At 43.5% G+C, this 24,621-nt stretch overlaps 1 protein-coding gene across 3 annotated transcripts in view; it reads left to right on the top strand.

Moving 5' to 3' along the window:
• Nucleotides 1-24,621, top strand: part of Galnt17 (polypeptide N-acetylgalactosaminyltransferase 17) — a 461,519-nt gene that overhangs the window by 237,131 nt on the left and 199,767 nt on the right. The window lies entirely within an intron of this gene.

Genomic DNA, 24,621 nt, shown 5'->3' with positions numbered 1-24,621 from the left:
AAAAAGGGAGGAGCAGGAGAGAAGACTGTTTCTGCCCCTTGTATTGTCTGTAGGCCATCCACCTCAGGGGTGGGTGTAGCACTCACACCCATAATCCCAGCACTAGACAGTGAATCAACCACACACTCTAGATTCAGCTGCCTTTGACAAACAAAACTCCATGACTGCATGAGGCTTTGGGGGAACATTCAGACAAAAACCATAACACTCCTCTTCTAACAAAACCCCACCTCCTAAAAGCAAGTCAGCCTTAGTACCCCATAACCCAGTCACCTTCCACGAGCCTCACCTCTGAGCACATGAGGCTTTGCAGGGAACCTCAGATGGAAACACACAGTCATAATGGAAGTTTCATACTTCTTTATTCCTCTCAACTATTACTATTCTCAACAGTACAGTTACCCCCTTATACACAACTTCACTTCTGTAGGTTCTGTTACCCTGAGACACCCAATGCCCAGAACTATTTATCAGTACATTCTAGAATAGACAATTTATAAATTTTATATAACTTAGTATGCTAAATTTATGGTTGTTTTATTTTATTGTTAGTGTTAACCCCTTAATATGCCTAATCTATATATGCATTAAACTTTTCTATTGTACCTTGTTAATGTAATACATTGAACTTTAATATGTGTATGTATAGGAAACAATATAATATATATAAGGTTAGGTACTCTCCAGAGTTTCAGGCATTCCCTGAGGTCCTGGAAAATATACCGCTTGGATTAGTGGGGACTGTTGTGTGTGACAGTTGGAATCTTGGATAATTTTGATGTTTGCTGTCACCAGGGAGTTGGGCCCTGGTACACTGAAGAACCAGCTCCTCACTCCTTCCTTCATGCTTGGCTCTTTGTGCTCTGGAGAAACAATTCACTTATAGGCAACCATGCTGAAGGGTCATAGGATTTATTGTGAAGTAGATACATAAAGAGTTACGCTTTCAAGTGAGAAGACCAGTAGTGTCACGGAGAGTGTGGCATTTATGCTGGGTGAAAGTTTGGATACCTTTTATGCACACAAAAGCTACTCCTAGGGTGCAGAGAACTATAGTGAGTATGATACTTACCACTGTTTCCTTTAGGGATTTCTTTGGACTGTCACTGTCTCAAAAATGTCTTCTTTGTTCATTTCGGATGGCTGTTATTCCCCTTGGGGCTAAATCAAGTCTCAACCCAAGGAGACAAGATCTTCAAACAATGCTCTCCTTTATGTTATGTTGGGTACAATCCGAGGCACCCAGGAACTCTGGGCCTTGTTTGTCCTGCACAAACTGAAAGCTGCAAAGTTGCATGGGAATAAAGCCATTGTGGGTGAATGTTCATACCAGGAAACATCTTTGATTCTTTTTTCTGCTGAAGCCTTCTTTAGCTCTATTCCTACCTGTATCATTTAGGAAATGCTGCAGGGCCAGCGTGGCTATCTGTAATTTATAACATAGACTCATCACTACAGCATTGAAAGCCAAGATGTTACCTTCAGGGCTGTTTATGCTTTAATGGTGAGTACTAGAAGACCTATTGAGCTTTATATATTACAGGGATGAAATTCAAATGATGGACTTAAAGAGGTTTCCTGTTTTGTCCAAATAATACTTGCTCCCATGTCCTCCCTGATGTTTACAAAGAGGCTAGCCTGCAGCCATGACAGATAGGAGAATGAAAATACTAGCAATAGAGAGAAAGCATTGCTTTGGAATGCCCAGCCAGCATCCATAATGGCTGTCTCCAAGTAAGAAAAATGCTAAGTGAAACACGGGCTTCTATTACATGAATCGTGCTATCATTAGCAAATGATTAATATGCACTTTAAAAAGACTCAAGAAAATGGTTGTGATCATGCATCATTAATAGTACATGCATCTCTAACGTACAAAACAATCAAATATCAATGATCTCCTTTTAATGTATCTTAACTTTGCAAATGCCTAATTTGTTAATAGTTGATGGGGATATTTATTTGCAGGAAAGAAATATTAGTGTCCTTTCCGATGTTACTAAGCAGATATAATGTGGTTTCTTAATCATTCAGGCACGATTTTTCCTTCTATCCATGATGCCAAAATTTTAATTGCTATTATTTTACTTTGGTAAAGTGTGAGATGAAGAGAACTTTTTCATAATCCAAATGATACTATGTTAGATGTGTCTTGGGTACTAGATTTCCCTGTAGGCAACATAAAATATAGGGCTTTTTCCATTGAGGAATTTAGGTTCTTCTTATTTTAGTTCTTTCCCCATTTCTCTCTCTCTCTCTCTCTCTCTCTCTCTCTCTCTCTCTCTATATATATATATATATATATATATATATATATATATATTTTTTTTTTTTTTTCCCTCCTGCCTGGTAAATAGCTATTTTACAAGGTTTCTGTTTGTCCTCTACTCTCATTGATCTGCACCAGAGTTTTAGATGTACTGAGTTCTTAGGTACTGTTGAAGAAGGCCAGGGCCAAGTGTGAGGGTTGGAGTTGGGGGAATTGAAAAACACATGTCTCATCCAAGGGAGCCACAGCCACCAGTCCTACATGATGGCTCTGGGATCACCAACATGATCTGGTCCTATGAATTTTAAGAGAAGCTATAAAGCTAGAATTCTGTGAAATTTCCAGACTTTTCAAAGTGCAAAATAAACTACTCTTCTCCAAAACTATGAGGGCTCAACAACTTGTTTGGGACTGAATTTGGATTCCGAGGATCCTAGAATTCAATCTTGTTGTGTACTTGTTTCTGTGGAGTCTCTGTCATTCCTGGGAACCTCAGCCTGTCCTTCCCACCGTGGGAGTCGTGGGCACCTGTGGCACTGGGAAATTTGGGGAAGTGTGTTTCAGAGCCGTAGACGCAGCATGGCCCCATCTTCCTGGAGCTTCAGTGACACTGTAGAAATTTCCTTCCTGCCTTCGCTCACGTCCACAGCCCCCCTCCTGCACTTCTTCCCTGGAAAAGTCAGTGAAGCACCCACCCAACTTGTGCCTCTGTTTAGAGAACTTCTTAAATCTGATTCTTAAGCCTTAATTATACTCCACTGTGACATCATTTCAGTTACCTATCTCTAGGCTAGTGCTTTTTAACCATTTTTGAGTCAAAGATCTCTGTGACAATTTGATGAAAGCCATAGTTCCTACTCCCTGAGCTGATGTCAGTGGGTACTGATTTGCATATATTTCTTGACGTTTGTATCTGCCATGAATCCAGTCTCCTAAGGAGCTTATATCAGCAACCACTGCCCCATACTATATTTCTCCTTAGCTTTGCTAGCTGTCTTTGTCACTTGCTAGTCTGTATGCTTTATGAAGCCAGGGCCATGGCTGTTTGTATCACAGATGTGTCCTCAGTGCCCAATGAGCACCTGGCACTTGGTGGGCATGCCAGCAGTATTTATTGAATGAATGGATGGGTGAGTGGCATCTGCGATCCAGAAAAGTGGTCAGGGCTTGCAAATAATTAGAGAGAGAATGAGATTTACCAGAGCTACATTAGAGAATGAGAGGGAAAACAGTGATATTTATGCAACGAACGGAGCCTTTATAGAAGAGACTCACAAGGAGTGGATGACTGGTGAGGGAGGAGGACCAGGGTGTAAAAGGAAAGGGAATGGGTCACGGAGGTGCATCAGGAAGCCTGACAGCATCCTTTGGCATATGCAGTTAGCTCATTGGATCCCAAGTGAAATCACTTGAAGGGAGTGCTTGCCTTTGGAGCCAGATGGTGGTGGGTAGAAAAATGAATGAAGCAGGAAGAAGTGGGGAGAGCGAATGCAGATTCTGTGGCTGAGATGTTCAAGGGATGGTGGATGAGACGAGCAGCAGAAACTGGGTAGGGTGGTGCAAACCAAGTAACGGGCACTTTCTTTTAGGACAGGAGTTATGGGACATGCACCTGTGTTCAGTGAACAAGTTGAACTTACAGGGGTTGAGCTTGTGAGTCACTTACTGATGGAACTGTGATGTGAGACATGACCTCCGTGCTGCGGACGCATCGTCAGGTTCTTACACAAACCTGGATAGTGTTGGTCATCGCTCTCCGTGACCTCTCCATGCAGTAAAGGAAGATGTCTGAGGCCGCTGCTGGCTACTCCCAAGACTGCTTCACAGTAAACTTTATAATAAGGAAGAGTACAATAGTGTAGTAAATACATAAACCAGGTGCACAGTCATTCATTATCAAGTATTATGTACTACACATAATTACATGTGCTGTACTTTTATATCCTGGTACAGCAGCCTTATCCCCAGCAGGCACTAGGAATTTTTCAGCTCCGTTGTAATCTTGTGGGACTACTGTCATCTGTGCAGTCCCTCACTGCTCTGCAGCACATGACTGTATTTTTAAAACCCGTGTGGCTCTTGTTTCCTTTGGTTCCATTTAACTTGTTCAGTGAGGTGAGTCTTCCTCTTGTCCCTGGATACCAACCCCAGCAAATCTTACCACTTGGGGTTGAAAAAAGCCCTAGAGTCATTTTAAGTCCTAAACAGGGCTCAGTTCCATTGTTGGAATAGTCTGGGCCATGAGTAATGACCTTAATTGAAACTCAGACTTCCTCCCATCTCCCCAACTGCGCAGCCAGCTTCTGGCTGACCATGCACAGTGCAGGGCACACCGTCCTCCTTTATCTCCCTCTTTCACCTGCTCTCTGTAGAATCAGTGTCCAGACCCACAGAGGTCCAAACAAGGAAGAAAGAAGGAAGGGGGGGGGTGGAAGATTCCCAGTGTGAGTGATACTGGCTTAGAATGGCTTACTGCTGGATCAGCAGTGGCTAAGGATGGTTCTTTCCTTGGGTAATCGGATGGTACTTCCGGTTCCTGAGTGTAGATTCAGCAACCTGAAGCTCCAAGCTGCTTGCTGGACTCTGGCCAACTGGCCTCTCCCTGTACCCTGGGCATTTGCCTTCAGGTCCAGCCCTTATCCACCTACTGCTGGGGTCTCTATGCCCAGGGAACTACCATCTAGGGAATCCTTTTAAAAGTGTTTAAGTTTAGTTTTGTTTGTGATTCTTTTTTAGCCATTTAAACCATTTCCAAATATGTAATTCAATGGCTTTCAGAACATTGACAATGTTGTGCAACCACTGCCACTCTCTATTTCCAGAACTTTTTTCATCCCCCCAAACAAAGACCTCCAAAACCACTAAGTAGCCATTGCCTATTCTGCCTCCTGCTGGTTCCTGACAGCTGCCAATGTACTGCCTATCTCTGTGGATTTGCGTACCCTGGACATTTCATATAAGTGGAATCAGACAGTATGCAACTCTGTGAGTCTGGCTCCTTTGATCAACATGAATTTAATGAAGTTCACGCATGATGTAATACACATCAGTATTACTTCTTTGGGGGAAGAGTAACCTTTTTAAAATGGACCAGGTCCATATCCATTCCATGGGCTCCATATCTGGTTTCTGAGGTTCACACACCTTTGTGCCTCTTTGTGACCCAGGAGCTGATTACTCTGCCCCACTCCCAAGGGCTCTCCTGTGCTCTAGAGGACACTTCCTTTTTCCTAAGCATGAGCCACATGCAGGGAACACCAGGCCTGCAGTTAGATGGTGGGAAGCCCTTTCCCTTCCCTGCAGAGGGGATGCAGATTTAGGGTAAGATTTTAGGAGTGCTGCATGTCACTTTTGTTTTAGGGGAACCCTTTTTTCCTTACCCAAACCACTCACACATCCTCACTAGTGAGCTAATCATTTTTAGCTGTCTGTGGGACTTTTTGCATAATCTCCCTGAATCTAACACCTGTTATCTGAATACCTTCAGCCCCATCAGGCAGACGGAGCCTGTCTTCACACTGAGCATCCGTCCCTCTGTGTGCATTCCTCTCACTGCTGTGGATTCAGCCAACCTCAGATCAAAAATTATGGAAAAGAATTACAGCTGTGTTGAACTTGCACAGACTGTTTGCATTGTTGTTATTCCCTAAGCAATGCAGTATCGCAACAATCGGCAGCATCTATATTGTATTAGGTATTATAAGCCACCTAGAGATGATTTAAAGTACACAGGAGGAGGTGTGTAGGTTACATACAGATATCGTGTGGTTTTATATAAAAGATCAGAACCAACCCCCTTCAGATGCCAAGGGAAGATGCTGCCTCCATCTGAGGGTGCAGAACAAACAGAGGAGAAAGGTCTGGGGACAGAGGGTAAAAAGAGGGTGATTGGAAAAGAAAGGCCCTGAAGATCGAGGAGGAGGGTTGGGCTGAAGGCCCTAAGTCCTGGTTTGATCTCGAACAGCAGAAACAGAGATTGTGCTCTATGACTTGTGTTTTCCTTGCAAGTGAAGAGGAGAAGCCATTACTTAAGAGTAAGAGCTGGTGGTTAACTATAATCATAGTATACATACTGCACTGGGAGACTGGGACAGGAGGATGACACGTGTGAGTCCAGCCAGGGCAATTGAGTGACTTAGTGAGATTCTCTCTCCACAATTAAAAAAAAGTAGCCTGGCTTAGCCCCATGGCCTGCTGCTCACAGCTGGAAAACTGCTGATCTGTAGCATCCTTTCCAGCTGTAGCGCTTTTCCCACAAGGAGAGTGTACGGTGTCACGGATGGGACACTTCACAGCACACTGCCTGCACTGCACTAAGCTGAGTCAGCCGTCTTCTGTGGGGTGACAGGGAGGCCTCCCTTCTCCATGTTAGGTGGCCTGTAATTAGTGACATTACTCATTAATAACAATTCAAACTGATGATTAACAATTAGCAATCCCTAATCCAACATACAATTTGATAATAAATTACAAGGTGCCGAAGCTGTTAGAGCCCGTTAAATGCATTTAGCTGAAAGGGCAGGCATGGATCTACACAGTGGCTGGAATCCCGGATCTGGGCACGGACCCGTATAGGGGGACAAGGTTATTTTTTTTTTTCCTGGAAAAGCTTTAAGAGGAAAGCTTTAAGTGAAAAATCAGAGGTTTTTATGCTTTAAAATAGAGACGTCTTCTTCCTGCATCAGCAAATATATTTTAGGTACCATTTGTTTGCTCTGCTTTGTGGCCAGCACTGCCAGGGTGACAGTATTTGCAAATGACATGATTCTCCTGTCCCGAGGAGTCCTGATGTTGGGTGGAGATACAGACCTGCATGCATGTGATAGCTCTTTGGCCCGGATAAGAGGGGCGTTGGGCATGTGTGAGGGGTAATTTTATGAGTGTAGTACACGTAGAGGCTCATAGAAACCATCACAAACATTGGAATTTTCCATGTGCCAAACTTCTCGTAGGTTTTACACAACACAAATTCATTTATTCCCTACACAAATCCCTATAAGTATTATTATCTTTGGTAAGTATTATCCACTTTTTATAAGCAGAGCTGCTGAGCCACATTGCTTAAGGTCACAGGTCTGCTACAGGATACGTCTGGGACTGAGGTTTAGACAAACCAGGGTCTGTGCTACTCCATCGCCATTGAAGCGCAACAGTGGAGCCCAGCTGGGGTCTCAGAGATGCAGAGACGCACTGGACATTGCAAAGGCCTGGTGGCGTCTGTCTCCCAGGAGCCTGTCAGGGCCCTGTTGTTACCTTGAAATGTGCAGTTTGGTCTCCCCGACCCCACAGGATTAACCTTGCTGTATACGATACCAGGTCATTTGGGGTTTTGAGAGGTGAATGAAGGTGGGAAGTGTGCCCTGAAAGTAGAGGAAAGATAGAAGACCAGATGCATAAAGACAGGTGCACTTCAGGGGGGCCCCCGAAGCAAATCAAGGAGCCCCACCTCAGGCCCCTGGGCTGGTGAGACAGACTGCAGACAGGAGGGAAGCTAATGAGAGAGACAGGAAACAGCGTAGGTGCCGTCCGTTGCTGCTTGCTGGGGAGAAGAGGGAAGGAACTGTTAATGAGAGTGGAGTTTGGGGATGGTGAACATGTTCTAAAGTGGGTTTAGGGGGTGGCTACACAGCTCTGTGAATGTTTGAAAACCCGTTAACTTGTACACTTTAAGTAAGAGAATGGAATGGTGTGTGAATTCTGTCTCGGGAGGTGTTGACCAATTTTGCAACCAGACAAAAGATGGATGGGTACTAGGTCCAGGTTCAGGATATCTGGGCACTGATCCCAGGCTCATCTCACTTCTCATGTGGCCTCCTTTCATGGTGGGGCAGCACAGAGGACACCAGGCAGTCAGCAAAATGCAGATCAGACCCCAGACAGCCGAGTTTGTCATGGCAGAGTACCAGCAGGGATTCAGAAGTGAAGGAGCCCTGTTCAGCCTTCAAAAGGGGAAGTTCTGCCAATGATGTGAACGCGTCTGAAGGACATTATGCTAAGTGAGGTAAATTAGGCACAGAAAGATAAATACCAAGTGTTCTCATGTGTATGTGGAACCCAATAAAGTTGAGCTCAGAGAAATAGAGGTGAGGAGTGGAGACAAAGTAGACCAGTTGCCGAACAGTGGGTGCAGGAATGGGTTTTGATATCTATAGAAGAGTGATTATAGTAAATACGTACATATAATTATGTGTATGTGCATACTGGGGACTAATCTCAGTACATTCACCCTGAGCTACATCTCCAGCCCTTTTTTTTATTTTTTGAGACAAAGTTTTACTAGGTCTCTCAAGTTTCCCAGGTTGGGTTTAAAAGTCTTCCTGCCTCAGCCTCCCAGAGCTCTGGGATTACATGCATGTGCCACCATACCTGGCTGGTAGTATGCATTTCAAAAATAATTATTTTTAAATGTCTCACCCTGAAGAATGACAGGTGAGATATGTCAACTAGCCTGATTTAACTGCACCACATTGTGTACTTCCATCAAAAGAGCAAAAACAGGCTCTGTGCTTGTCTATGGTTGTGATTGTTAATCAAGAATAATAGTGACAATATTTATGAAATAAATTTGTAAAGTAATGCCTGTCGAACTAGAAAGGAAGGAAAGAGGAAAGGAAGGAGGGGGCGGGGGCATCCAGAGGATCCGCAGCAGAATGTGAACACCACATGAAGCCAGACCACCTGGGGCTGGTGGCATTTTAGGCTCTACAAGTGACCTGGCCAGCACCACAGGCCATAAGTAAGTACTGGTGGAAGGTGACCACGATGGACAGTTCTGCTTGGATTTAGGAAAGGAGGCCTGGTAGAGCCACCTCACTCAGGAGCCCAGGGAGCCTTGTAGCATTTTAGGAAGACAAGAATCCTGGTGAAGGAGTTTGACATTCTCCACCTTCTCCTCCTCCCCTCCCTCTCCTCCAGTAACACAGGGATGACCCGCCAGGGGTTTTGTCTCCCATGGGCTCTGTGTCATTAGATGAGACTTTCACCCTAAAGGTCAGTAGATGAGGTTTTCATTTTCTTACCCATAAAACCAACCTGGTACCAGCATTGAACAGTGTACTGTTCCGGTGTAGAAGAATTGCATAAACATGTTTGGTCCCCCGGATGAAAAACACTAATTATAAACTCCCTGAAGTTACGGCAGGTGTTGATGATAATCAAATGTCTCCATTAATAGAATTCTACCAAAGAAGCAAGACCACAGGGCAGTTTGCAGCCAACAATTAAAACACCTCTGCACAGCTCTGCTTTCTTCAGGGACAAACCCGGAGGCCCCAGGATGACAGAGGCTGTTGGTTCAGGCAGGGACTTCTCATACCAGAAGAGGTATTGTCATAAGATGCAGCTCAGGAGCCGCTGTGGGCTCTGTGTGCCGGATTGATCTGCACAGCCTCTGTTTTCGGCAGAGTAAAGGATATTCTGCTTGTATCCTGCCCTCCCCACATTCGTCCATGTTTCCACATTTTGAGCTACAAGATGTGAACTCAGTGAATGAAAAGAATCAAAGAATGTGAGTTCATTCTTCTGGAAGATTGTCCAGTGGAAGACAGAATCATCCCTCAGATTGTTCACTAAGCCCTGGGTTCCATCATCAGCATCAATAAAGAGGAAAAAACAATGTTGTCGCTCAAACAAGTAGCTGGGAGGAGTGCCTGGGAGAGCCACCATTTCTCAGGGACCCACAGAGCAACAGTGGCAGCTTGATTACTTCCTAGGACAAAAGCACAGGCGGGACTGGCCAAGTGACACAGGACAGTGCTCCCTGGCCACCTGCTGCTGCGACAGGTAGTCCTGGCTGGGACAAGGGCTCTTAAATGACTCCAGATGTCAGCGCACAAGGAGGCAGAAAGAGCATCACCCTGGTTCTAGAAATCAGATCTCTGGGCCAGATTTGACCACTGGCTTTGGACCTCAGTTTGTTCTCTGTTAAAGGAAGCATTTTGATGAGATACATCATAGACCCATTCCAGGAGATTGGTCAGGTCCTTTCTCTTCCTGTCCTCCTCCTTTCCATCTCCTCTTTCTCTCCCTCTTCTTCCTTTCTCCTCTTCTCTCCCCTTTTTCTTCCTCCTTGTCCCCTTTTCTTTTTCCTCATCTCTTCATGCTCCTCTTCCTTCTTCCTCTTCTTTTTCCACTTCTTTCTTCTTCAACTTGTGATCCTCCTGCCTCAGTTTCCCAGAGTGCTGGGGTTACAAGTGTGCACTATCATGCCTGGCTATGACTGTCCATATTCCACGTCTATAAGTGAGGGTAACGTGACCCTATCCCATTAAATTACAGATTTGCCTTCCATAATCTCAGCTCCACATGGTCCACTGGAGTCTGAAAATGTCAGCATGAGTCTGGATATTTTCTGAGAGAGATCACTTTCACGTAACTTTTGTGACAATGTATTGGTGCAGTAATTTGGTTTTATTTATTGTTAGTCTGCTACCGTGTCTCATTTAAAAATTATATCACAGATATGCATGTATAGGAAAAAGCCAATATATGTATGTATATGAAGAAGCCAATATGTATATATGTATAGGAAAAACCAATATATATGGTTTGGAATAATCCATGTTTTCAGACATCCTCTAAGAGCCTTAAAACAAATCACCTTCCAATAAGGGAGATGACAATAATAGAACTGTCTTGTAGGGCTATTGTGAGGGTTAAATGAGGTATTACATGTACAAGCTTAGAGTAGTCTATGGTGCAGACCAAGTGCCCTCCAAGTGCCAGCTGCTGCTATGCTGATTGTAGTGGTGGTGATGTGGTGGCGATGATTACTTTTCTGTATTTTGCAGTGGCAGCTTTTGCTTATTGTTTTTACTTTTTTTAATTTTTGGTCTTACCTGGTTCAGTTCATATAACTACATGGTTATGAAAAATACCCATCTAAGCATTGGATCGTCCCTGATCCTACACACAAAACAACCTAGGTGCTAACAAAGGAGAGGGGACTGGGGATGGAACCCCAGTGTTTTATTTTGAGGCAAGGTCCCACCAAGGTGCTAAGTTAACCAGACTGGACTTGAACTTGTGATCTTCATACCTCTGCCTCCCAGATTCATGGATAAGAGAGAGATTTGTAATGCCAAGGGCCGTGCACAGGAAAATAAGGAACCCCGCTTCCCAAGCCAGTCTCTGTAGCAACTTTTCAATAGAAAATGGAGCATGCCTCTCTCAGGGTGAAGGAATGATATTTCTTGATATCATCTAGGTTCCTTCAACACAAACCTGAGTAGATCAATACTCCTTCTTTGTTTTTGCATGACACACTGACACTGCTGTTAAATTCCCTTCCTTTGGAAGCAGAATTCCCAGGCACTGTCCTAGGTACAGTACAGTACAGTACAGCTAGGTACTGTAGATCTGTACCTAGAGCTGCAGTAACATTTGCAACCTAAGCCGACCTCAGGATGACAAGCAGAGCGACCTGGCTCCATCAGCCAGTGTGGACCGTGACAGCTGTGCAGGAAGTAGGGTAACACAGGAAATGTTGGAACGGCTTTCTTCCTCCCGGGAAGGGGCTTCCAGGGGTGGGCTACCATAGTGCAGGCAAGTTTTAACTGCAATGGAAGGTTTCTTAAGTGTGAGGCTCTTTCCCCTTGAGTTCAATGCTCGGTCCCAAGCTATTGCTGACGTAAGTACAGGAACCGCGGTAGCATTAATTTCATCCAGTTAACTTGGCAGAGGGAAGAGCATCTGCTGGGAGGCAGGGAGGGTAAGCCAGCTCCTGCCTTTTCTTTGACATCTTTATTTTTGTTTTATTTGTGTTTTTTGGCAGCGCTGGGGATTTAACCCAAAGCTTTGCTCGTGCCAAGTAAGCATTGAACGATTGAGCTGTGTCTCCAGCATATTTTGACATCTTCAATCCCCCTTTGCAGATGATTCCAGAATGCACCATCTTCCAGACCCTCCTGTGCTCCTTCCTTCCCCCGCCCTTCCTTCTCGTTCCTCTTCCTTTGCTCTCCCCTCAGAGCCCAAAAGGTAACCGAAAGACTCTCAGATGAAGGTCAGCAGGAAATAGTCTTTCTTCATTTCTTCCCCTCCCCCCACTGCCTCTGTGGGATTTTACATCACAGTGCTGAGTCCTCTTCTTGTCGTGGGCCCTCCTGCTCCTCAGTAAAGGAGATCTTTTGGAGGAAATGACTTAAGATACAGTATATAACACTCCTTGAGTGTCTTTAGTTGGGCTGTCCGCAACCACATCCTTGTCCTGAATTGATTTGAAATATTTCTCTTTCATAGTCATTTTGACTTTGGGTCTGAGCTAAAAGTCACAGTGCCAGATACGATGAATAAAGTGGATGAGGACACACTGTCACGTTTTTAATTTTTCACCGGACAGCATTTTGGCAGTCACATTCACCATATCTATATCTTTATATCTATGTATAAATATATAGATTGATAGATATTTAAATCAAATTTTGTAAAGACTCTCATGAAAGAGTACCTTCAGAACTGCTTCAGAAAGAGGCAAGAATGACGGGATAAGTATGGTGGAAGTGAGGGGGAGTGTCCTGTCTTTTACTGTAAAAAGGCTTTTAAATTCATGCATTCACTGTATTTTTCAATCGTCTTTTGTGTTCTCAAACCCAAACAGCCCCTTTCCTGCACCCACTTCTCTGGCAGTCACACTGGGGTTGTCGCCCTCCGAGCCTGGCAAGTCCAGGCCAGGCCCGGCCAGTTGCACTTCTGTTATGTTTTAGTCTGGATTGGAGCTGGACTCCAACCCTTTTCTCTCTCATTTATGGAACTGCATAAACACACGACTATTTTCATTTCTCTTAGATTGGAAAGAAAGCAAATGGAATTTCATCTTGGAGGTCAGGAAATTAATTGTAAATACTGACAGAGTCCACATTTCTTCCTGTGCCACATAATCAACTCTCAAGAGTCCAGCATACACAAATGACCACTGGCTGTTAACCCACTGGACAAAGGACCATTTTTCATCCTGTTGGCCCAGTCTCGTTTTTTAAGACTACAGGAGTTGGACCTAGGGTTTTTCAAATAGGGAGAGAGAAGCTGACACTTTGCAATATCTGTTCGGAATTTTAGGTCAGAATCTTCATTCTTTTTGCTGTCAACGTAATTCTAAAAATAACTTCTCCCACCAGGCACAGAAACGGTTGGTGGCAATCTCCTAGCAGACTGGGCTCCTGTACCATTAAATCAGTCCAGTGGCACATCCACCTAGCAGCAGAGAGGTTGTGACGGGCTTGTTTAACGTTACGGACAACATAACTACAGGCTGTGCTTGATATAGATAGCAGTGGCCCCTTCAAAGCCCTTTGAGAGTGGGCTAGCAAGGCTCCCCCACCCGGAGGCCCTTTATGGACTTGGTTGGATGCCCAAGCCAGTGTTTCAGAGTTTAACTTCTGTGCATGAAGTTCAATGGACCCCTAGGTGCCTAAGAAGTTCGCTTAAAGGAAAGAGGAAAGAAATGCTCCTTGAGTGTCTTTTATGAGCTGGATTTCCCACTGTGGTTTATGTGGTGGCTGCGGGAGGTGTTGCTTGCAGGGTGAGCAATGACTGTAAGCAAATCTGAAGTTCCAGTTGCATGGGCAGACTCCACTTCAGAAGCCAGCTTTATCTCCCTTCTGAATGCAACTTGGTCTGGGTTGTGAGTTTAAAGCGTCACTTTGGAAGTGCCCTGGCTGCCCTGGCTGCAGAGATGGATGCTCCATGTCTGGAATTTCTCAGTTCTTTGCCTCCTGACCTTTTCAGATTCCCTAGGATGACTTCTGGATGTGTGGGCCCTTGCATGGAGTGTCCTTCTCTTTGGACAGTGTCCTGGCTGGCTGCTCCTTGCACTGCTGGTATTCCTTAAAGATGTCTAACTTGTGGCCTCATTATGGTCTTTTGATGTGGTTCCCCATCTTGCTGGCTGCAGACCCCAAACCCGTGCCATGTACCCCACCCTCCATGCCAGACTCAGCTCCCATTCTGGGAAGGACCACCAGGGGCTCTTCTGGCTTCCATCTCAGCCTCTACCTTCCTTTCCAAGGGACTTGAGCAGAAAAGCTCACATGACCACCTAGAGCCATTGTGGTCATTTGCATGAGGGTGGCCCCAATGGAGGCTATGAGACCACCGTGGGGCAGTTCCTTCCACAGCCCCCATGGAAAATGAGAGAAAATGCCCACCTGCACCCGCATCTTATGCACTGGAAGGCATCTTTCCTATCTGAGTCCAAACTGGTCACCTGTCACCACCTGCCTCACTCCCCAAACAGGCCATAGGTCAAAACTCTTGGGCTTTTGTCTGGGTCACTGTTTCATTTTTTCCACTCAGCTTTAGCTGACAGAGGGACTTCTCTGCCTATTAGACCCCAGGATGTGATCCTCCAAGCTTAGCCAAAATCTCTTAAAGAAAGAGCTAAAGGAATTGAGAAACACAGCAGTCACAGGCCTGTGACTTATAGCAGAGGTCACACTGCCCAGAAGAGAAAAAGCACATTAACAGTTTTCCAGCTGTGACCTCTTTTTCCAGAACAAAGTGAAGGGGATTGCTGAATGACAGACGGTGACTCCCCCAGGCTGCTGTCCAGTTCTGGTTTTAGTGTTTGAGCATGCATAGCAGCAAAACCTTTCTTTCATCAGCCTGCCCTCAGTTCCCCGGCTTGTTCTTAGCACTGCTCAGAGACATCCTTTTCCCAACCAGTATTCTCAGTTGCATGCTCAGCCTCAGCCCAGGTGCTGGGGTAGGCTTGCCTAGAAGCAGCTTGAGGCCCAGGGTGGTGAGCCAAGAAGTGATGTCCATGTACTGAGCCAGCCAGGTTTCAGGACTGCCCTCAGAACTTCGGTCTTTGCCCAATCAGCTTCCTCTTCCCTGTGGCCTGTGGCCTGAGCCTGAGGCTTCTGGATTTGCATTTGCACCCTGCAGTGTGCTCTGAGTGGGACATCCTGGCCTGTTTGCACCAGGGGACTGTGGCCAATCACTCCCTCAAAGGATCCTGATTGTTCACGCTTAAGTCCTGAACTCTTTGCACATTGTGGCTCTGCTTGCCCTGAAACCCACATTTCTGAACCTGCAAATTCTTCCCAGGCCTGACCAAGTACCACATCTTAGCTCCCAGAGCTCTTTTTGGACTTCTGGTGCCCAGATCACCACAGTTGTGTTTACAAATGACTGAAACCTTCAAATCAGGGGTCCCCAATCCCAGTCTGTGGCCTGTTAGGAACTGGGCTGCACAGCAGGTGAACAGTTAGTGATGGAGTAAAGCTTCATCTGTATTTCTAGCCACTCCCCATCACTGACATCGCTGCCTAAGCTCTGCCTCATCAAATCAGCAGCGTATTAGATTTTTCATGGGAGATAGGAACTGCTATTACCTTGGCTTATGAACGCTCCAGTTCATGTGCTGTTATGAGAATATTTAATGCCTGATGATCTGAGGTAAATCTGAGGCAGTGATGTTAGTCCTGGGCCACAGCTGCAAATAGATTAACAGTAACAGAGAGGTTTCACTACATAATAAATATAATACACTTGAATCACCACAAAATTATCCTCTGTTCTCACTTGGTAGAAAAATTGTCCTCCATGAAACTAGTCCCTGGTGCTGTAAGTTATGAACCACTGCTTTAAATAATGTGATGATTTTGTCTGATAGGCTGATCACCTTCAGCACACATCTGTGGCTACTGCATGACCTTCCTTGACTCAGTGTTGGTCCATCCTAGTCCCGATGAACCCCCTTGAATGATAAAAGGCATTGGTAGGGTTGAGTGCAAGTGTTTACGTAATTGTGACATATACATCCTCCTCTACCAAGCCCAACAATTTTACTTAAGAACCGTACACAAGGGGAAAAATACTCTAAATCTAAGTCAGAAAAACTGTAATATTTGCTTGAAGAAACTGGAAATTGCAAAGATTTTTAGATCCTGAAGAATATATGAAGAAGGAGGAGCAGAGTCTGACAGCCATGAAATTAGAGCCCTATAATTTGTTTCTAGGCATTCAGGAGGGGAAGAAGTAAGAATAATTCTTCTGCCTTTCTTCTAATCCAGGTTTTGTCTTGTAGCCCAGTAGGGAAGAACAAAAACAGAGACTAGAAGCCCGCAGACTTTTAAAATCTTATTGTAAAAATACTTTTTAGTTAGTTTTCATTGCAGAATACATACTCTATTCATTGTAAATTTAATATTCATTGTAAAAATTAAAAATACAACAGAGTATTAGATACTCACTCATAATCACACCACCCAGTGATAACCACTGTTAATATTGTATGAGAACCTTACATATTTTACATTTTTTTTACATTTATAAAAATTTTATAGATACGTGTTCAAGAAGCCAAATACATATTCTACAAGGCTCTGCTTACTCTCCAGAGGCACCAATCTCCATTCATTTAAGTGGCTTTTTTTAAACCTCTGTATCTCTAAGTGGCGTATTTTGGCTCTATATCTTTAACTGAGGCATTATTTTTGAACCTTCTACTATGTAAGACAAGGTATTAACTCTTTCCACTGCCCACCCCATCACATATGCACCTTCTCGTGTCTTCTCTGAAGGTTTTCCCTCTACACCTACTAATTCTCCTATTCTCTAGCACTAACTGGGTGTCCTGCAATTCTGTTCTGACACCGGCTACCCAGAGTCTCATCAGAGACCATGGCTGTACGGACTCCCAAAGCTACCTTCACTTTAGACACCAGCCGCACACGGATTGAGTCTCCAAGTGGCCCGCATATATGTGAAAAATGACTACAAATGGGGATCCCCACAACCCTCCCTTCAGATTTGGTAATGTGCTAGAGCTCAAGAAAACACTTTGCAAACTATTACAGGTTTATTAAAAGGTGCACCTCAGGAGCAGCTAGATGGAAGCCGTGTGAGGAAGGTAGGTGGAGGTTCTCTCCTCTCCTCCAGCACACTACCTCCATAGCGCCTGGACATGTTCTCCAGCAAGAGGGCCTTCTGAACCCATCTCTTAGGGGATTTTATGCAGGTTTCATTAGACGTAATTAGTTAAGTCATCCACTGGCCGATATTAATTATTCTCTGCCTCCAGCTTCTCTCCTCTTCCTAGGGGTTGCGCTAAGAGGGCAGGGGCTGCAAAGATTCCCACCCTCTAAGCATGGCGCGAGACCTTTACTCCTCTGGCAACCAGTCCCTATCTGGGAGCTATGTAGGAGCCCCTCAGCCAAGAGTCCTCAGTGTCATTAGCTTACCAAAGATATTCTTATCATTCGGGAGACTTCAAGGCTTTAGGAGCCAGGAACAGGGACAAACGTCACATTTTCTGTTATCCCTCTTTCTACCATCATTACATTGTAATTTTTTAAATCTTTTTTTACTATACTAGACTTTGTACCTGAACCTTTGCACTGATCTATATCCCCAGCCCATTTTCTTATGTTTGTTTATAGACAGGGTCTCACTGAGTTGTAAGCTATCTGAATTAGTCTCCAATTTGTGATTCTTTTACCTCAGCCTTCGAAGGTGCAGGGATTATAGGTGTGAGCCACCATGCCCGGCTTCTTCAAAAAATTTTTATTCATATACATTTAGAATACATGATGTTTACAATCCTTGTGTGGAGTTATACATTGTTTTAATATTTGTATTGTCATGATGATATATAGCTTACTCACATGGTGTATGTTGTTTATTTTCCCTTTCACTTATAGTTCTTTGTTTTTCCTAGGGTTTACTATTGCCTTTTGGTTTGCTTGCTTACTATGTTTTCTGTGTACTTTTCACTAATTCAGTGCCATACCCTCTGCCACCTGTCTTGATTCTCTTGGCCACTTATTCTATCTGATTCGTTTTCATGAAAAATTCTCTACAGCTCTGGTCTCTCCTGTCAGTGATCCTGGAATGGATCCTGGGTTGGATTTCATATTGTCTATACCCATATCTTTTTTTTTTTTTTTAGTTTATGCTTTTCATTTTATCAGTGCAGAATAGAACCAATAAAAATAATGCAATAAAGGACTTCAAAACAAGATAGTAGTAAATCCACAAGGGCTACCATAATATGTCTTTCTATCTTTGAAATGGCTGCTCATACCAATAGATACAACAAAATCAAACAAAACAAAACAGAACAAAATCCATCCCATCACAACTATGAAAATGATACAGGACTTCAAAACAAAACAATAGAGAATCAACAGTGGCTACCACCCTCAGAAGGAGACCCCCCCCCCCAGCTGCCACCCTGCATACCGCTATCCTCTGAAAAGACCATCAGGCCATTGGTCCTAGACCTGTAAAATCCGTGAAACAACAAAGCACCACAAGCATCCAATTGCATTTTACCTCAATAGCCATCATCACAGCCTGTGCTCTCTAGATCAACAGGTCGCTTATGGGCCTGGGATGGTGGTGGGGCTTGGCTCTTCTTGTTTGGCAGCCTGTGCACCAGAAGGGCTGGGATCTGGCTGTCCCCATGCAAACAGTGGTCCACACGTGGCACTGGTTCACAGGAAGGGCTTGCTTCCTGGTAGATCCCTGTTCCCTCCCCCCACAGTCCATGAGTGGTGCTGACTCATGCTTGGGTCTGGCTGTCCTTCCATCAGTGGTGGCCCATGCAGGGCACTGGTTCCTCAAGTAGTTGTTTTACCTCTTGTATGTCCAAAAATTTCTGGATTGACCTTTCCAACTTTGATTTCTCTTAGAACTTGAGACAATGTCCTATTGCTTTCTAGTAACATGACTATTGGAAAACCCAGAGTCATTCTGATACCTAATTCTTTGAATATGACTTTTGTTTCCTCTTTTGAAATCCTTTTATCCCAAATAAGAAATGTTGTGATGATGTGCTTTCAGATTGATTTATTTTTAGCCATTGTACTGGGCACTCAGTAGAAACTTTCCGCTGAAAACTCCTGTATGTCACTGATATCCTGCCTTCTAATAGGTGCTTTTGGTTTTCGTCCTTACTTTTGAAACTTTTTTTATTTGGGTATTAAAGGCTTCCTTGCAAACTGGTTCTTTAGTTTTGTTACACTGACTCTTATTAGCCATTTTGTTATAAAACTGGAGTATTTTCTTAACTTTAAAAAAAAATCTATTTCTTTTCCATTATTAGTTTTCAGGGATTCTTTTCTGTTCCCTGCCAATATTTTGTGGTGGCAACCAATTCACATTTTTATGAATGTGATGTCTTCTCTAATCTGAGGATATTAATGCCACTTTTGAAAATGAAAGGCACATGTATCCATCAAACAAATGTTCAAATAATCTAGACACAACTAGTGCATAGTATGTGATTCTTTTTATGGAAGTTTCAATCCCAAATTTATCCTGATGTATGTATAAAGCTTTTTGTCTATTAACCATACATTAATAATACAGTTTTAAAAATAAATAAATTTTAAAATGAGCAAATTTAATCTTTGTTGTTGGAATTAAGGTAAGCAAGGATAGTGAGCAGACGATTCTGAGAGACTGCTCATCTTTCCTCTTCTGCCTTGAATGTGGTCTGTTTGTGGAAACTGATTTCAAAACTTCAGATCTGTGTACTTTTCTGTGTGTCTGCTCTGTTTCAATGAAAAGTTCATTATAAAAAACAACTAGCTATTTTTTTTCAAACTCTTTTATGAGTTCTATTAACTTTAGTTGACTTTATTGGTACTTTTCCAAGTACTTAATGGTATTATGCACAAATAAGTGTAATTCTGCATCTTTATTTCCCATCTTTAAATGTCACTGTTTTTTTACCCTTCACTGTAGTCTAAAGAGCCATATTGAGCATTATTGGTGACGGTAGATCTTTATCTCATTTCTGACTTAATGAACTACCTTGGGAATTTCCCAGTTCTGACCACTATTGGCTGTTTGTTTAAGTAGACAGCAGATTAGGGCAATTTTCTTTCTAATTTACTAAGTGTTTATTCTTAGAAACACATATTGAATGTTTCCACCAGCCTTTTTGGGCATTTATTTAAGTGTTTACATGTTTTTCTTTTGAAGCATTAATATTTTGAATCATATGAATAGATTGTCTAACTAGAACCATCTTTGTGTTTTCGACATAAAAACAACTAGGCACCACAAATTGGTCCTGGTGCGTTAATTACTAACATTTTAGATAAAAATTTGAACTACCAGTTGATTAGTAAAATTCATGTGTAATTTTCTCTTTTGTGTATGCATCTGCTGTCATTTAAAAGACCTAGTGCCTCATTAATCTATAGTCACGTGTCATACATTTCTTCCACTTAAAGCATACAGTTAGATCACAGCAGTGCACTCCTGTAATCCCAGCTACTTAGAAAGAAGGCTGATGCAGGAGGGCTGTGGGTTCCAGGGGCAACCTGCTCACCTCACCAACCCGCTATCTCAAAGTAAAATATCAGAAGGGCCGGGGAGGGACACAGCTTAAGAGTAGAGCTCCACATGCAGCATGAGAACGCCCTGGGTTCAGTCTCCAGTACACAAAATAGATAAGTAAATGTTTCCTTAGTGCATTCACAGGTTTATGCAGCCATCACCACACTTGTGGTGTATGTGCAACACACTAAGGAAAAATCCCTTTCTTGTCTCCTCCTGTCCCCCACAGCCCCCAAGTGCTGATCTGTGCTCTGTCCTGTAGATCTGCCACGTTTTGTTTTGTTTTCTGGCACTGGGAATTGAACCCAGGGCCTCCCACATGCTAGGTGTAGTGCTCTATACCGAGCGGCAGCCCCAGCCCCCTGTTCTTAGTCTCCTAGAAATGGAATAGGTCACTTTTATCACTGACTACTTTCACATAGCGACCTGCTTCTAACCTGTGTGTGTATATGCTGGTTTTACTGCTCTCTTGATGATCATGAGACAAGCTGGAGAAAACACTCGACTTTTCTTTTTCCTTTCATGTTCTGGACTGCTTATGTCACCAGCCATTTTCGTAGCCCTAAAAAAATTGACAGAATTTAGCAGGGTGCTGTGGCACACTTCTGATATCCTGGTTACATGAGAGGCTGAGGCCGGAGGATTGCAAATTGGAAGCCAATGTGGGCAATTTAGCAAGAATCTGTCAAAATAAAAAAGACTAGATGTATAGCTCAGGGGTGGGGTGTTTGCCTAGCATGCACACAAACACACAAGTCCCTGTGTTCAGTCAGAAAGAAAGAAAGAGGGGGGAAGGGAGGGGGAGAGAAAGGGAGAGGTGGGGGAGAGAGAGAGAGAGAGATTTTCCCTGTAGCCCTGTTTGGCCTGGTCATAGTGGCTTTGTAATTCTTGACAACCTTTCCAGGGTTTTCAGTGGTTGGACCACCAGTTTGTGCTCTCAGTATCAGAACGATTTCTGTATTATCATTTCTTCCAATCATCTCGAAAATATTTAAGAGCTTTTTTATGTTTGTGGTCAAAGCCTTTTTCTCAGTCCTAATAGCATTTAGAAGTGTTTTTCTCTCCTCTTAAAATGAGATTGAATTCTCACATCTTTTCAAAGGCCTAAGCCCTCATTTATCAGTTCCCCTTCTTCCTCATATTTGAATTCCACAAATTTATTTTGTTTGTTCCTCCCCTAGATTTCTTGCCCTTTTGAAATGAATCTCATTTCATTTATTTTGCTTTTGTCTTGCTTAATAGCAATGCATTTAATGCCGCGTCTTTTCCTCTGAGTACAGATCTGCCACAGCTCATAAGTTTTTATACACAGTGTTGGGTTTGTCACTATCTTCTAAACAGTGCTTTATTCCAGGCTTTATTTTCTCTTTGATCTAGGAGAAATTTAAATGTGTTTTTTATAGCCAAATGGTTTGGTTTTGAAAATTTAAGCTTTGTTTCTTAATTTCTTGCTATCTGTAAATTGTAGATTTTTCTTAGTGTTAACATGAGCAGAAGTATTTTAATAGATAACCAACTTTTATAATGCTAATTAGAAAAAAAGTTGTATTACCCATTGGGTAGAAGAGCTGCTTTAATTTTTCAGGAAATGCCTTGTATTTACTTCCTTGGTTTGTCCTTATAGAGGGGCATAAGCTGACCGATCAAGGAATACTCGGCCCTCCTCTGTGCAGTGCCCTATGCAAAGGATTTCTCTGGAAAGGGCAGTCCAGTAGGCAAAAGGCTCTCCCTCCCCTCTGCTCTCCTTCTCCTCCCTTCCCTCCCCTTCCTTCCTTTTCCCTTTCTCTTTCATTCATTCATTCTTATTTTTTTTTTTTTTTTTTTTGTCTTTTTGAGACAGGGTCTTGTTATGCAGTTCAGGCTGGCCCTGAGCTCACTTTGTAGCCCAGGCTGGTCTCAAACTCGAAACGATCCTCCTGCCTCAGCCTCTCCAGTGCTGGGATTACAGGTGTGAGCCACCACGCCCGGCCTCATTCATTCATTTTTAAAATTTCCTTCCTCCCTCCCCCAAATTCTGTGATGTGTTGTCAGTTTGCTCTTAGTGCTAACTCCCAGGGAGCTTTTGCTCTCTTTTGATCCCTCTCTCCAGGTGATGCTGTGATTTGCATATGACTTGTCCCCCCTCACCTCGTTCATGAGTTCCTCAAAGTCTACATTTATGGTATTAAGAGGAAAGTGGATAGTTGATGATCCCCCTACAGTGTTTAGAGATGTTCTTTTGGGGAAGTGAGCAGAAGCTCCCCCAGCTCCCCCGAATGAGCCCTAGTGGCTTTGTTAGGAGGAGAGAGACCACACAGACACACAGGCTCTCACTGTGATATGATACAGCCCTTTCTAGAGCCTACATTTTGGCCTTCCAGCTTCCTAAACTATAAACTTAATAAACCTTTTTGCTCTATAAAGTAGTTGCAGCTAGTATTTCATTATAGCTACAAAAAATACACAAACCCTATATTCTCCATCACTGTATACTCTCTTGCAAGAGTACATCCGTCATTTTCTCTTTTCTCACTGGTTTTTCAAGGAGTCTCACACCGGAAGCTGGAAACCCAGGAGGGTAAGAATCCTCGTGGTTATATCTTTACAGTATAGCTCTAGACAAACATATTGAATAACAATTTTTTCACATAAATTTGAGTTGAAAGTGGTTCTTCAAGTCAGGGGGAGATCTTAGGAGATTTCCTCTTGAACATTATTCATAATTATACTCCAGCTATTTTTTTTTTTGGTCTGGTATAATAACCTAATTCCCTGGCAAACTTGATTCCAAAGTATTCATGATAGACCTTCCTCTAAACCTATCCTGCTATTGTGAGACGGCACGGTGGGGGCAAATGTGAACAAGGCTGTGAGGTAGACCTTCCTCACAGCTTCCTTCCTTCTGCGGAACCTTCCCCGGACACATCCTTCAGTCCTGCCCCCTCGGGCCCCGCTGGCCTGTCCACACCCGCCTTGGAGGAGCGTCACCCACCGTGTGTTCCCGTTCCGTGACTGACGTGCGTGTCTCCCGTGAACCCGACTGTAATTTTGAAAGTTCATGTAACAACTTAATATGTCCCAGGGTATGAATAATTTCCAGGTGTCAAAAGATAAAATTACAATTCAGTTTAAAGATCTTAATTGACTTTATCTGCAATTGTCGATTCAGGCGACTTCATTCTGTAAACTCAGGCTGAGTGGGGGAGCTCGGCTTCCTAGACAGCAAAAGGCTGGAAGCAGCAGAGATAAAGAACAAACGCAGATTGGTCATCTCAGACTTACTCTCCTTGTAAGGGGGAGACGGGGAGACAGAACAATAGAAAAGTCATAGGTTTATTAACATGAGGTTCCTTCCATCTGCCTTTTTGTAGGGATGGAAGCAGAATGAGTTTATTATTCTGCCAATGAAACTGGCCCATTTGGGAAATTTCACTGCTATTTCTCCATTCCAATTTCTCTGTAAGTCAGATAACAACTTAGTTCCAGGTTGGTGGTGTGGGATTTTAGCATAAGTGACTCCATCTGGAGTTTTAGTGTGGTCTGTTGGGACCTAATACAGGAGTTTAGTCTAAAACAACAGCCTCCTATAGTTTCTATTTGAATGTGGGGGGAAGGGTTTTCTTGCATTTTAATAAGGCTCTTTTTGTATCTTCTCATTTATTCATTCAACAAACATTTCTTCACTGTCACTGTGAGTAAACCCCTATACCATATCCAGTGGGATGAGCCATTGTTCTGGTTCTCAGAGATGGAAACTGCCTCTAAGGCTGTGTCCGCTCTCTCCAGCCAGCCTGGGAGCAAAGACTTTCCCCTTTGAGCCTCAGATCCCTGGGAAAACTCAGATCACTGGGAAAACACTTTAACAAGCAGGAGATGGGATTTTTTTTTTAAGGATGGTTCTGTCTGAGTAAGAGAACAATTCAGACTTTTTAAACCAAGTAGAAACTGGGAGCATAGCTCAGTGATAGAACACATGCTTAGCATGTGCCGGGACCCTGGGTTCAAATCTCCACCACCAAAAACAAAGCAAAATTAAAAGCCAAGTAGAATGTGCCTCACAATTTGATGCCAGCACTTGTCAGCTG

The sequence above is a fragment of the Cavia porcellus genome, unplaced genomic scaffold, assembly GCF_034190915.1.
Source record: "Cavia porcellus strain 051 isolate PalLab524CR breed Dunkin Hartley unplaced genomic scaffold, mCavPor4.1 scaffold_23, whole genome shotgun sequence".
In the NCBI taxonomy this organism is placed as follows: Eukaryota; Metazoa; Chordata; class Mammalia; order Rodentia; family Caviidae; genus Cavia; species Cavia porcellus.
Note: the sequence above shows the minus strand (reverse complement) of the source record. Positions and strands in the feature narration are given on the sequence as shown.